Genomic DNA, 12,524 nt, shown 5'->3' with positions numbered 1-12,524 from the left:
CACGTTTCCTGTCAGTCCAACCCCCGGAGGCGGGCGCGGTGCGGTGGGGGGCTGTGGCCGCGGAGTGGGTGCTGCCTGGGTCCAGCCAGTCAATTTGCTTCCTTCTCCCTTGCGACCTGTCCTGTGGGCGTTCTCTGCGCCCCGGGTCGGTGGACACACCTGTCCTGCTCAGCTTGCTCCCTCAGCAGAGGCCGGCGGGGTGAGGTTGGGGGCCAGAGCTGCCCCCGGGGAAGATGGTGTATTAGCTCCCATCTCTCTGGGGGCCTGGCCTGGGGGCAGCCTCTGCTGCCCCTCATTTGCTGATCACTCTTAACCAGATCATCCTGGGGGCTGTGGGGTGGTGGCGGGGGTATGGAGCCTGCCACGGGGAAGCCGGGGATTAGCTCCCGTCTTCCCTGCAGCTTGGCCTGGGGTGGCCTGTTGCTCCAGGTCGAAAGACACAGGTTGCCTGATGGCCTAACCACCAGAGTCAGGGCACGTTGCCCTGAGGGGGCTGCCCCTGGCCAGCCGGTCAGTTTGTTCCCATCCCCCCTGCAGCCTGGCACAGGGGCAATCTTTGCTGCCCCAGATTCACAGGACGCCTGTCTCCAGTTTATCCTGCTCCTGGGAGGCGAGCACAGTGGAGTCAGAGCAAGAAGTGGGCTCTCTCCTGGGGAGGCGCAGAACTCTCTTGGTCTCCTTTGTCTTTATTCTTCAGCAAAGGGGTCAATGGAGCCAGTTCTTCACCCTGAGAAAGTGTAGCCTGTGTTACGGAAGAGCTGCTGGACACAGTGTGGTTTCTGGGTCGGTTGTTCACAACAGCTGATGCCCCAGGCAGGCAGGAAGGCTATTACTCAGAGCTTCTTAGCCTGGAGTTGGGGGATGGTCCCGCCATCCTCACCATGTTTTTTCTAAATGTGTTACTCCCTTTTTTTTCCTAGGTGACATTTTAGGTTATTGGGTCACAGATTGCTGGCACACTCGTCCCTGTTCTCCAACATCTTTTAAATTTGGATGAAGTGACAAGTAGGGGAAGAAGATGATTTACTGAAAGGTAAGACTACTTGAATTTGCATTAAAGCAGCATTCTGTCAGTCTTTCTCAAATGATTTTTCTGAGTCTAAATCCAGAACCTAGTGAGTATTGCACTCCTGTGTAAATCATTGATCTTCCCATTTGTTGAGTGAGAGATGAGATCTGTTAATCAGGCTTACCCCTGAAAGGAGAAACTCAGGCTTTTGAGCACAATTCCTTGTCTGATGTCACCCAGGCAGTCACAGTAGAAGATAGAGCCGATATAAAAGTCCCTCAGCTGCCTGAACTGCAAAGCTTCTGGGATTACTGATCCCTGAAGTGCAGGTGACTCGATAATAATTTGGAGGTTAGTTCATATGATCAGGTTTTTCCCATCCTGTAAATGGGTTCTGTGGCCCCAGCCCCAGGAGAACTTGGTCATAAGGGCCGTGTTGAGAGAGGTGGGTGGGAAAGCAGAGGCATAAGAGCTGGAATCACTGAGATTCCACACTCAGTAAACACAGGCTCCAGAGCCGAATTGTTGTCAGGTTCTGCTGTGGATTTGAAAGCATGTTCAGACATGATTCTTGCCCTTCAGGAGTCACTGCCTGGGTGGAAGTAACCTTTATATAAATCTGGAAAGGATGGCGATTAAAGTAGATGGGCGGTTACATTACAGTGTGCCCAGGCTCGCTCTTCCAGGCACTTGTGGGACTAATTGAGAGTTATGTTACTCGTTCATTCACTGAATTGTTACCCTTGAATTGGTCATTTGTCCCACAGTAAGTGAAACAAGGGATCAGGAACCTGAGTTTTGTCCCCTCTCCTATCACTGATTGTATCGATCAGTCGGGCAACCTGCGTATGCACTGTGAAATGGCGTGGCATTTCTTGCCCAGTGGGACTGCACTGGTCAGTTTTGAGAATCAGGGAGATACGTGGATAGGACAGTGCTTTAACAAACATGAAACCTCTTTATATTGTCACTTGGGAACTTCTCTCTCCATAGATAGCTCTGTATTATTATTGTTGTTGTTGTTGTTGTTATTGTTATTATTATTTAGCTCTGTATTATTTTTGTTGTATTTTATGCAGCATTACTCAAAGTTTTACTTAAAAAAAGATCGAAATTAACTCTGTTCACCTGTTTCCAGACTTAAAAGCTTCAGTTCTAGACTATCTGTTTGATTTTTCTTAAAAATACATTCCAGTATATTTCTCTGGTGAAAATCTTTATCCTGTTATCTATTTCCCCATCATTTCCTTATTTTCTTGAATATATTAAAAGTAATCATTTTATAGTCTTTATTGTTAACTCTGAGGCCTACATCACCTGGGGGTTTGCATTTGTTTCTTGTTCTCATAGTATCAGTCATATGGTCTTGACATGTTGCATGTCTAGAAATTCTTTATTACATGGCAGACATTGCAAATGGAAAATCCATATGTTATCTTCCGTGAGAGGTTTTCTACCTTCCCATTGGGTAGACAGGGTGAGGGACTGATCATGTCACACCAATCAGGTGCTGAGGTGGGTCAGGACTGAAGTGCCTTTTTCCTTAAAACAGCTTTGAGGTATACTTGGCAGAATAATTTTCACATATTTAAAGCGTACAACTTAATACACTTTGACATAAGTATATCCCCAAGAAACCATGACCACACTCAGGACAGTGAACATACCCATCACCCACAGAACTTCTCTCCTGCCTTTTGATATCCCTCCCTCCCTCCCCATCTCTTCCCCTGGAAACCATTGATCTGCTTTCTATCACAACATATTGGTTTGCATTTTCAAGATCCGTGTATGAATGGATTCATGCAGTATCTACTCTGTTTTGTCTGACTTCTTTCATTCAGCATAATTATTTTCAGAGCCATCTGTGTTGCTGTATTAATAGCTCATTTTTCTTACAGCAGAGTATTGTTTAGTGCTGAGTTATTGCTGAGAAGTTTATTGTGCGTAGTGTTTGGATAGACCATCATTTGTTTCTCCATTTACTTCTTGATGGATGCATGGGTTATTTACAACTTGGACTATTATAAATAAAATTGCAGTGAATATTTGGTTACAAGTCTTTGTATAGACGTATGCTTTTGTTTTTTAAAGCACCGAGTTGAGGAATGTCTGGGTCGTATGGTAGATAGCTGTTTACCTTTTTTTTTAAGAAACTGCTGAACAGTTTCCCAAAATGATTGTATTATTGTAAGTTCCTCATGGTGTGTATCAATTCTGGTTGCTCTACTTCCTAGCCAGTGCTTTGTGAGGTCTTTGTAATTGTATTCCTTCTAGTTTGTATGTGTACTAGTATCTCATTGTGGTTTTAAAAAGCATTTCACTAATGACTAATGGCATCTTTAATCAACATCTTTTCATGCTGATTAGCCATCTGGATATCTTTAGTGAAGTGTGTTTTCAGGTCTGGCTCATTGTCCCTTGATTTAGTATTGAGTTTTTAGAGTTCTTTATTCTGGATCAGATACAGAGAGAACTTTATCAGATATATGATCTGCAAATAGTTTCTGTCTATCTATGGCTTGGCTTTTCACTTGCTTAGCAGTGTTTAGGAAGAGCTTTGAAGTGTCTTCATTTTGATGAAGTTCACTGTATCAGTTTCTTTTTTAAATAGATGATACTTCTGGTGTCATAGCATAGAAATATTTGCCAAACCCAAGGTCATAAAGCTTAAGCCTATGCTTTTTCTCCTAGCTGTTTTATGGTTTTAGATTTTCTGTGAAGATCTGTGATCGATTTTGAGTTAATTTTTGTGTATGTGGTGAGGTGTGGATCAGAGGTCATTTTTTTTTTTTGCATATGGATATCTAATTGTTCCAGCACTGCTTGTTGAAAAGACCCTTCCTCCACTGCATCCTTATTGAGAATCAATTGTCCATTTAAGTGTTGGTTTAGTTCTGAATGTTCTATTCTGTTCCATTATTCTGTTTTCCTGTTTTACATCAGTACCATAATTTCTGATTACTGTAGCTTTATTTTAAAAAGTCTGAAAATCAGATAGTGTAAGTCTTCCAACTTTGTTCAGAGTTGTTTTGGATATTTGGAATCCTTTGCATTTTTTTTTTAATTTTAGAATCAGTTTTTAAATTCTCTTCCTTATTACATGCTGTTCTGCCAAAATTTCACCCATTTCTTTGGCCATCTGCAAAGCCACATTTTCTAAGGTCTTTCTAGACCCCAGGTGAAAGGAATTTCTCTTTCTTCTGTGCTCCATTCACATTTCATGATATTTGGTTGCATTTATTCATACTTGGCTGTGTGGACTTGTCTGATCTTTCCTGCCATATAGTAAACCTCTCAAGATTAGGAATTTTGATGTGATTCCCTCTGTCTGCTGAGAAAACTAAGCTGTATGCTTTGCAGGAGTGAGCCCTGCAGTAAGAGGTATCTGCAGCCGACATCTAGCTCATTGCTTGCATATTGTCAAGGAATCCTGCAGATTTAGAATTGTTTATTGTTTGTTATCTCCAAGGCAGCTCAGTCTTTATTATTTCTATTGCTATTGCTACACTTTCAAAGAGCAATGGGCTAATTATTTTCCAAATATCAAAGCATGCTGTAATTGACTTGTGATGCTAATTATGTGCTGCTGTGTCTTAACAACCTGCTTAGTGTTCACAGGCTCCTTCACTCATGGCACTTTTGGGAGCATGTCATATCCTTAGAGCTAGCACTGCTGTCTTTGGTGACCTGAGCAGCAGTATCTGAACTCAATCCTTCTGTATTTCCAGTGTCCCCTCTAGCCCTCCTCCAGCCCTCCATGGGGGACCTGCAGTTCTGCCCTCTAAAAGCCTACTGTTTCTCAGGAAGACTTCCCTATGAAATATGATCTTGTCCCTCTTGTGGGGACATTCAGTCCAGAGATCTGGCAGCAGGGGAAAATGTTTAGTCTGCTTTTTGTACAGCCTAAACTGTTCCATGCTTATTTTAAGCAAATCCAATGAGGAAATCGTGTTGGTATCTAACAAATCAGCATAAATGTCTGATGAGGAAGATCAGCTTCCCCATCCCACTCAGGCATTATGTTGACGTGACACTCACCTTCCTCCTGTGAGCAACATAAGGTTCAAGATGTTATGAATGGCTTTTTGTTTCTCTTCTTTAGTCTTTCCACATTCACTGTGTCTGATGAGATATATGAATCCTGTTTATTTCCAGACCAGCACTCGTCTTTTTTAAAGGAACACGTGTTTAAAAGGCCAGTGGACAATTTGTTAGAAGATAGAAATCCTCTTAGATTTCAGTCCTAAAGTCAAATTTTGGTTAGTGGTGAATGAAAATTCCCCTTAAAATTTTAAGTACGGTGATACAAAATTTTTTAAATAATTAAATATTAGTCGATTTCATTAAACTCTGTATCACTTATTCACCTTTAAGCCTGTTTCTGTGGCAATTTTGCAATGATTCCCTCTCTTTACTGATTCCCTCTTTATCAGAGTCCTTGAGAGGCCCTGTCATCACTGTCAGGATCATCAGCACCATCATGCAACTGATTCCTCTGGAAGAGTCTAGGGAAATAGAGATGGATGTGGATCATGTAGGTGAGTGTGTGCGTATACAATAAGAACAATTATCAGACATTAGATGCACAATATCCACTCCATTTAGAAAAGAATGTGGCCATGAAATCCTGCTGTGGTGAACGAAGGAAGCTGTGGGAACAGAATGGTCAATGGAAAGGAGGAGGAAGTGAGCAAAGGTGGGAGCACAGATCCTCGGTTAGGAGACCAGCGCGTTGGTGTGAATGAGGGGAATGTGGTGGTAGAACAATGTGCATGCCCCCCCCAACAGTGTAGCCACCTGTGACATGTTACACTGTACACGGCAAAAGGGACAGCAGATATTTTAGGACAAAAATGTTAGAGGATTTCTGTCTTCTAAAGTGTCTACTAGTTTGCCTTTTAAACACATGATAGATTATTAAAGATTAGTGCTGGGCCACAAATAAACGGATTCATGTAATCTCACCAGACGTACTGAATGTGGAAAGACTAAGGAAGAAAAACAAAGCCATTCATAAGTGTCTTGAATGTTAAATTGCTCACGAGAGGACACGTTACCCAAGGTGAGTGTCACAGCCATATACATAATGCCTGAGTGGGGTGGGAAAAGGGGATCCTGAGATGAGGTTGATAGGGTGAGTAGCCTGGATTGTCCAGGTGGGCTCAGTGTAATCGCAGGTGTCCTTAAAAGTGGAGGACATTTCCCAGCTGAGTTTAGGGTCAGAGGGAGGTGCAGCCATGGAGCAGTGTTCAAAAAGGTTGCTGACCATGAAGATGGAGGAAGTCGTGGGGCACAAGCTAAGGAAGGTGGGTGACCTCTGGAAACTGAAAAAAAGAAACAAGGAAACATTCTCTTCTAGACCCTCCAGAAGGCAGGCACCCTGCTGGTACTTTGAATTTAGCCCAGTGAGAAATGTGCTGGATCTCTGACCTCCAGAGCCATAAGGTGATAAATCTGTGCTGGTTTAAGCCATTAAGTTTCTGGAAATTTGTCACAGTAGTAATAGAAAAGTAACATTAGGGAGGGGTTGTGTAAGGGGTTAAAGGTCTGGGATGGGGTGTGGAGAGGATTCTGACATTTACACCTAAAAAACAACGAGGTGAGGTGGGAAGGTAGTACCCTGAAGCCGAGTTTTAGGGAGAACTACCTGGCAGGGCTGTGAAGCAGACTATTTGGAGTGAGGAGAGCATTGGAGTAGAGGAATCAATTAAACCTCTACCAGGAAAATAAGGAGTAAATTGTCACAGGGCTTCAGTGGTAGTGGATATAGGAATGGAAATGGGCAGAGATATAAGTGTTACTTTGAAGGAATTAGTATAGGTTTGATGACTACATGCTGGGGAGAGTTAGCCGATGTGTGGACTGAATGTTTGCGTCCCCTTGAAACCTGTATGTTGAAACCTGATCTTCCAGTGTGATGGTGTTGGGAGGTGGGGCCTTTGGGCGGTGATTAGGATAAAATGAAATCATGAGGGTAGAGCCCTCATGAATGGGATTTGTGCCCTTATAAGGGGCCCCAGAGAGCTTGCCTCTCTCTGCTCTCTGCCCCATGAAGATCATGGGGAGACAGCCATCTTCAAGCCATGAAGCCAGTCCTTTCCCAGATACCCTGACCTTGAAAGTCTCAGCCTCCAAAACTTGAGGAATATGCTGGTTGTTTAAGCCACCTGACCCATGGTGATTTGTTACAGCATCCCAGACTGACGAAGACAGTGGAGAATGCCTCCGAGTTTGGAACTGACTGCCTTGAGAATGCTGAAACCCCGGGAAGTGGGCAGCACAGACATTAACTCACTTAATCCTGCCAGCACAGTAGGAGATAGTCTACATATTCCTCACCACTTAAAAGGTAAGGAGAAAGAGGCACAAGTTAGTAAATAATAATAATAATATATTATTATTATATAATTATATATTATATAATAATATTATTATTTGTATATTAGTATTAATTATTATTATTATTATTATTATTATTACTACTATTACTATTACTATTACTACTATTATTATTATTTGTCAAAGATTCACACAGAACCCCCTGGAGGCAGAGTGAGAATTTATACTCAGGCAGGCTGGCTCCAGAGCCCCTGCTTTAACTACCAAATCAGATGGCCTGGCTTCTGTGGATCAAGTTTTTTCAACTGTGATATGAGGGTACTGTGTCCAGTAACTTACAGCTTCAAAATACCTCACTATAAGGGAGTCACTAGTCACAGGCATTACAAACCACAGAAAGCTAGACACACAAAACTAACTCGTTAGGGCAAGAAAACCACTGTTTCTAAACATTATACATGCTGAGCCGTTGCAGTAAAATGTTTATTTATAATTCTGCCTGGCTACAGAATAACTTCGTAATTCTGCACCTGGCTGGTGGTTCCCAGGGTGGACAGCACAGGCCTAGAGAATTTAAATGACTTGCCCATCCTCAGCGAGGAAGCTCGTGGTGGGATCAGTGCTACAGTCTGGGACTTTTCCTTCCTATCCAGCAAGTCCCTCATGGGGCCTTAGAAACTTCTCCTTTGGTGCCCAGCTGTCTATCCGTACTTATGACATCTTGTCAGGTGTCCCAGCCTGCTCCTGAACACCAGCCAGAACCCACTTCTGCTCTTTTCTGACCAGGTAATAACTCTTAGCAACTTCCATTGTCTTCTTGGCATCAGTTCTTACCTGGAAGGGTAGTGGCTCGAGATGGAAATGTGTCCACATGAGCAGCTGACAGATTTTTCGTAAACAGCCGGAGTGGGCAAGAAAAGGAAAATTCAGGAACAAAGACCAGTGGAAGCAAGTCATTAAATACACCAAATGGATACTTTCAACGTATGTTTGTGCTACCGAGTCCATGCTTGTTCTGCTCACTGCATGACAGGCCAGTAAGTCGGGAGACCAGGTTTTGGGGCAAGGAATGGCGGCTTTATTCAGAAAGCCAGCTGACCAAGAAGATGGCCAACTAATGTTCTGGAGATCCATCTTCCCCAAGTCAGAATTCAGGCTCCTTTTATATTAAAAAGGGGAAAAGGGTATGCTTGGTTGTTGCAGACTTCTTGGTGTAGGAATTCTTTGTTAGAATCCTTTGTTCTTGCAGCTCTCCACCTGGGTCAGATCCCTGTAAACCTCCAACAAAACAAACGTGATTGTCTATTCTGCAACCTGTTATCTTTGCAGGAGTGCAAAAGTGTTAATATCCTTAAAGGTCAGAGCCTTGAGAACAGGCTCTCCTGTCTATTTCAGGCTGAAGGCAACATTGTTTCACAAAAGGTGCGGCGCTGACAAGACTGAGCCTGGAAAACAGGGCACAGGGTTAAAGTCAGAGGAACAGATCTAATATGGAGTCAGATTTGTTCTTTTCTTTTAAAGGGGCAGAAGCCACTTGAGGATGATGTTTATTTGATTTATAATTTTCTCTCTCATTCTTTTGAACTCTTGCTCACTTCCAATCCATTTGCTTGTTTTGAGTCGCTCACGGTCTCTGTACCCTTCAGTATAATTTACTGTGATCTCAGTGCTGTCTAGCCTTTGTGTGTTTGTGCTGCTTCCATTTCACCTTTTTTGCTCTGATTACTTTTAATTTTCTGTTTATTTTCTATAATTTGCCAACTCATCTTTCTTTCTATAGGCTTCCTATATATTTCTTAAACTCTTGTTTATCTTTGTTGTACTTCTGTTTTGTAAAAATGATTGCTTTAATAAGTCATGTTTCTCATAATACATTAACACCTTTCCCCATTCTTGAAAAGCTGTTTTGTTTTCTAGAGTGTTTCATTATCTGCCATTTTATTATATTCTCTTTTTTCTTTTTAAATAGTATTTTTGTATAAATACTAAAATACTAACTAGCTTTTTTTTTTAAGAACTCATTTTTTTTTTCTTCATTTCAACTAGAAATCCAGGCCGAGCTCTTTTCCAAATAGAGAGGTGCCCGAGTCATGTGCCAGTCCAGAAAGATAAAATTAGGATTTTTTCAGTGTTGTCTCTCCCCAGTCTGCCAGAACCACTTCTGCAGAGCTGCTCCCAGTGTGCATTTTCCCTGTGTCCACCACCTCATTTCCTGCTTCCTGCAAATGCAGCTTGTCTGTGAAGATTGCCCGTGAGCTCTCCTCCTCTCTTGGAACCAAACCCGTGCACGTTCCCAGTGATGTCCTCTAGGCGCTGGTCCTGTTGTTATAAAGAAAAAAATGTTGCTTTTGCTCTAGAGTGTGCTACTTACACTAGAAAGTTAAGCATTTTCAACACTTTCTGAGCTTCAAAGTCATGGGCGTTCTGTAGCTTTGTAAGCACAGTCTGAAGTCAGGAAGTGTGACACCTCCAGGCTTTGTTCTTTTTGCTCAAGATTGCTTGGGTAATTCTGGGTCTTTTGGGTTCCATACAAATTTTAGGATTATTTGCTTAGTGAGATAAGTCAGACAGAGAAAGACAAATACCCTATGTTATTATATGTGGGATGTGAAAAATAATACAAACCAATGTATAACAAAACAGAAACAGACTCAGATACAGAGAACAGTGGGGAGAGGGAAAGGGGGAGGAGCCAGACAGCGTTAGGAGATTAAGACACAAACTACTATGCAGAAAACAGGTAAGCAACGAGGATATATGGTATAGCACCGGAACTATAGCCATTCTTTGGCAATAACTTTAGATGGAGTATATAACCTATGGAACTACTGAATCCCTATCCTGTGCACCTGGAACTAATGCAATATTGTAAATTAGCTGTACTTCAATAAAAATAAATGAATAAATAACTAAAATATAAGTGAATAAATAAAATATAAATGAATAAATAAAAAATAAAACTTCTTTTCCCGTGTCCTACTCTGTTTTATATTTACTGATTTGGGCAGCCCCCTCCTATGTTGTTGTTCAGGAATTTAAGTAGTCCACATACCTCAGCAAAACATTAGGTTTACATTTTTATTTCTTATTTTTTCCAGTTACTTTTTTATATTTAAGAGAGTAAGTGAGAAATGAAGGCTTTGACCAGCCACTTTAGAATGGAAACTTTTTAGTGCCCTTTTAAGAAAATATTTTGGACTATATTTTGTGTATTTTGTTTATTTGTAATTGGTCTGTCAGGATTATCTACTCTTCCTGACTCAATTTTAGTAATTTTCATTTTTCCTAGAAACTGTACTTCATTTAGATTCTAGATTTTTAAAATATATGCATTATTTTACATATGCATAGATCTCTTTTAATGAAGAAAGTTTTCTCATTATTTGTAGTTATATTCACTTACCTTATTTCCTTCAACTAATTTGCAAAGTGCGTTGGTATGGCTCTTTTCAAACTACCATGTATATTTTTGTGTTTTAAATATCATTTAATGCATTTTTCTTAAAAAGTTCTATTTTCCTTGCACATTACTTACCTGTTTATAGATTTTGAGTAGAATACTTTGTTTTAAAGTTTTTTCAAGTACTTTAGAGCATCTGAATTAACTCTGATTATTGCTTTTATTGTCTCATAGGAATTGATGAATATTATTCTCACTAACTTTAAGAGTTTATTTTTTATTAAAGCATAGTTTCAGGAGTACAACAGTGAGTTATGTTAAAAGAGTTTCTAATGCCAATTTTGAGTCTCAAAATTCATATTAAAGGCCAATAAAGAATTGTAACAGTTTTCCATTTTTTATTCCTATGTGAAGTGATTTATTTGGCTATTATTTCATTGCATTGCACTATAGTTTAAGGGTATAGCTTGAATGATATCCATTTTTTATTTTAGTTTGTCAGTTACTGAGATAGTGATTGATGCTTACCGTATGGTAAATTATTTGTAGGTATTTCAGTAATGTTAGGAAATGAGTATTCCTTATCTGGGTTACACACTTCTATGTTTAGTAAACAAGGATTGCTCGTTGTAGCTTTTAAATCTTCTATACTTGGTTAGTTTCTAAGAAAAAGGCATTAAAATGCTATGGAATATTAAAGAACAATTCAAAGAATGAAGGAATCTTTATGTGCCAACAAGAAAGATCCTCAGGGTGCAAGTGCTACAACCCAGCTTGGGAAGCCCTCCTCCAGGGCTTTGCTCAGACCTTCCCTCCTCGGGAAGCTGGCTGCGTGCCCTGTTTGATGTTGCAGCACCCTCCACTGTGCACACCGGGACTTCTCACTCTTTACTCCGCTTTGCTTTTTCCACGGCACTTGGTATATTCTGCAATTTTAAATGATTTAATTGTATGTTATGTTCACTGTTAATTGCCTGCTTTTCTCCACTCAGATATAAGCACCACAAGCCCAGTGATGTCTGCTTGTCCTGGTTGCCCATGTCTCCCAGTGCCTGGTACATGATGAGTGATTGTTTAATAGATACATACTAAAAACAAAGTTTATTATTATAATTCATGTAAGAATAAAAATCCCAAACTATTTTTTTATTTTTTTAACATTTTTTATTGAGTAATAGTCATTTTACAATGTTGTGTCCCAAAACTACTTTTAAAACACATAACATGGAAATACATAGAAAAGACCCATTAGTAAACTCAGAGTTGTTAAGTGTTTGATTCTAGGATGGGGTTGAAAAATCAAGGAGGCTTTTTACTTTGAACGTGATATCCTTCCTCATTTGATGATTTTTATAATGAAAAATATGTAAGTATTCAGTATGTAATTGCAATGTAAAAAATTAAACTTGAAATGACAGATAGCTCAGAATAAACAAGATGTTTTGATAAAGGAGAGTAATAGATGAGGACAACCCTTACTGTGTATGAAAGGAGACTCTAAGCTCCTCTGTAGGATGGCACTGATAAAGGAGTAGACCTACACATCACAGAACCAGCCAGATGTCTGGGATCGATTCCTTAGCAGAGAGGAGAGAATACTACATAAGAAAGGCATGTCAAGTCAAGGAGGGATAGAAGAACGTGGAAATAATTATTGAGCTCTTGGGGTTTGGAGTGAAACAGTGAATTTCACCTTACATCAAAAAGGGAAATATAAATAGAGAAATATAGACACATTATAGTACTCACCATAGGAAACACCATACATAAAAT

The 12,524-nt window shown here is 40.5% G+C and overlaps 1 long non-coding RNA gene across 1 annotated transcript; it reads left to right on the top strand.

The window, feature by feature from the left end:
- The first annotated feature begins 658 nt into the window (after positions 1–658).
- LOC140691718 (uncharacterized) lies at positions 659–10,315 on the top strand. The gene is made up of 4 exons (XR_012067407.1): positions 659–783; positions 921–1,033; positions 7,204–7,361; positions 8,005–10,315. It is a non-coding gene; the product is annotated as an uncharacterized lncRNA (long non-coding RNA).
- Positions 10,316–12,524: the final 2,209 nt, after the last annotated feature.

Source organism: Vicugna pacos, chromosome 36 (genome assembly GCF_048564905.1).
Source record: "Vicugna pacos chromosome 36, VicPac4, whole genome shotgun sequence".
Taxonomy (NCBI): Eukaryota; Metazoa; Chordata; class Mammalia; order Artiodactyla; family Camelidae; genus Vicugna; species Vicugna pacos.
Note: the sequence above shows the minus strand (reverse complement) of the source record. Positions and strands in the feature narration are given on the sequence as shown.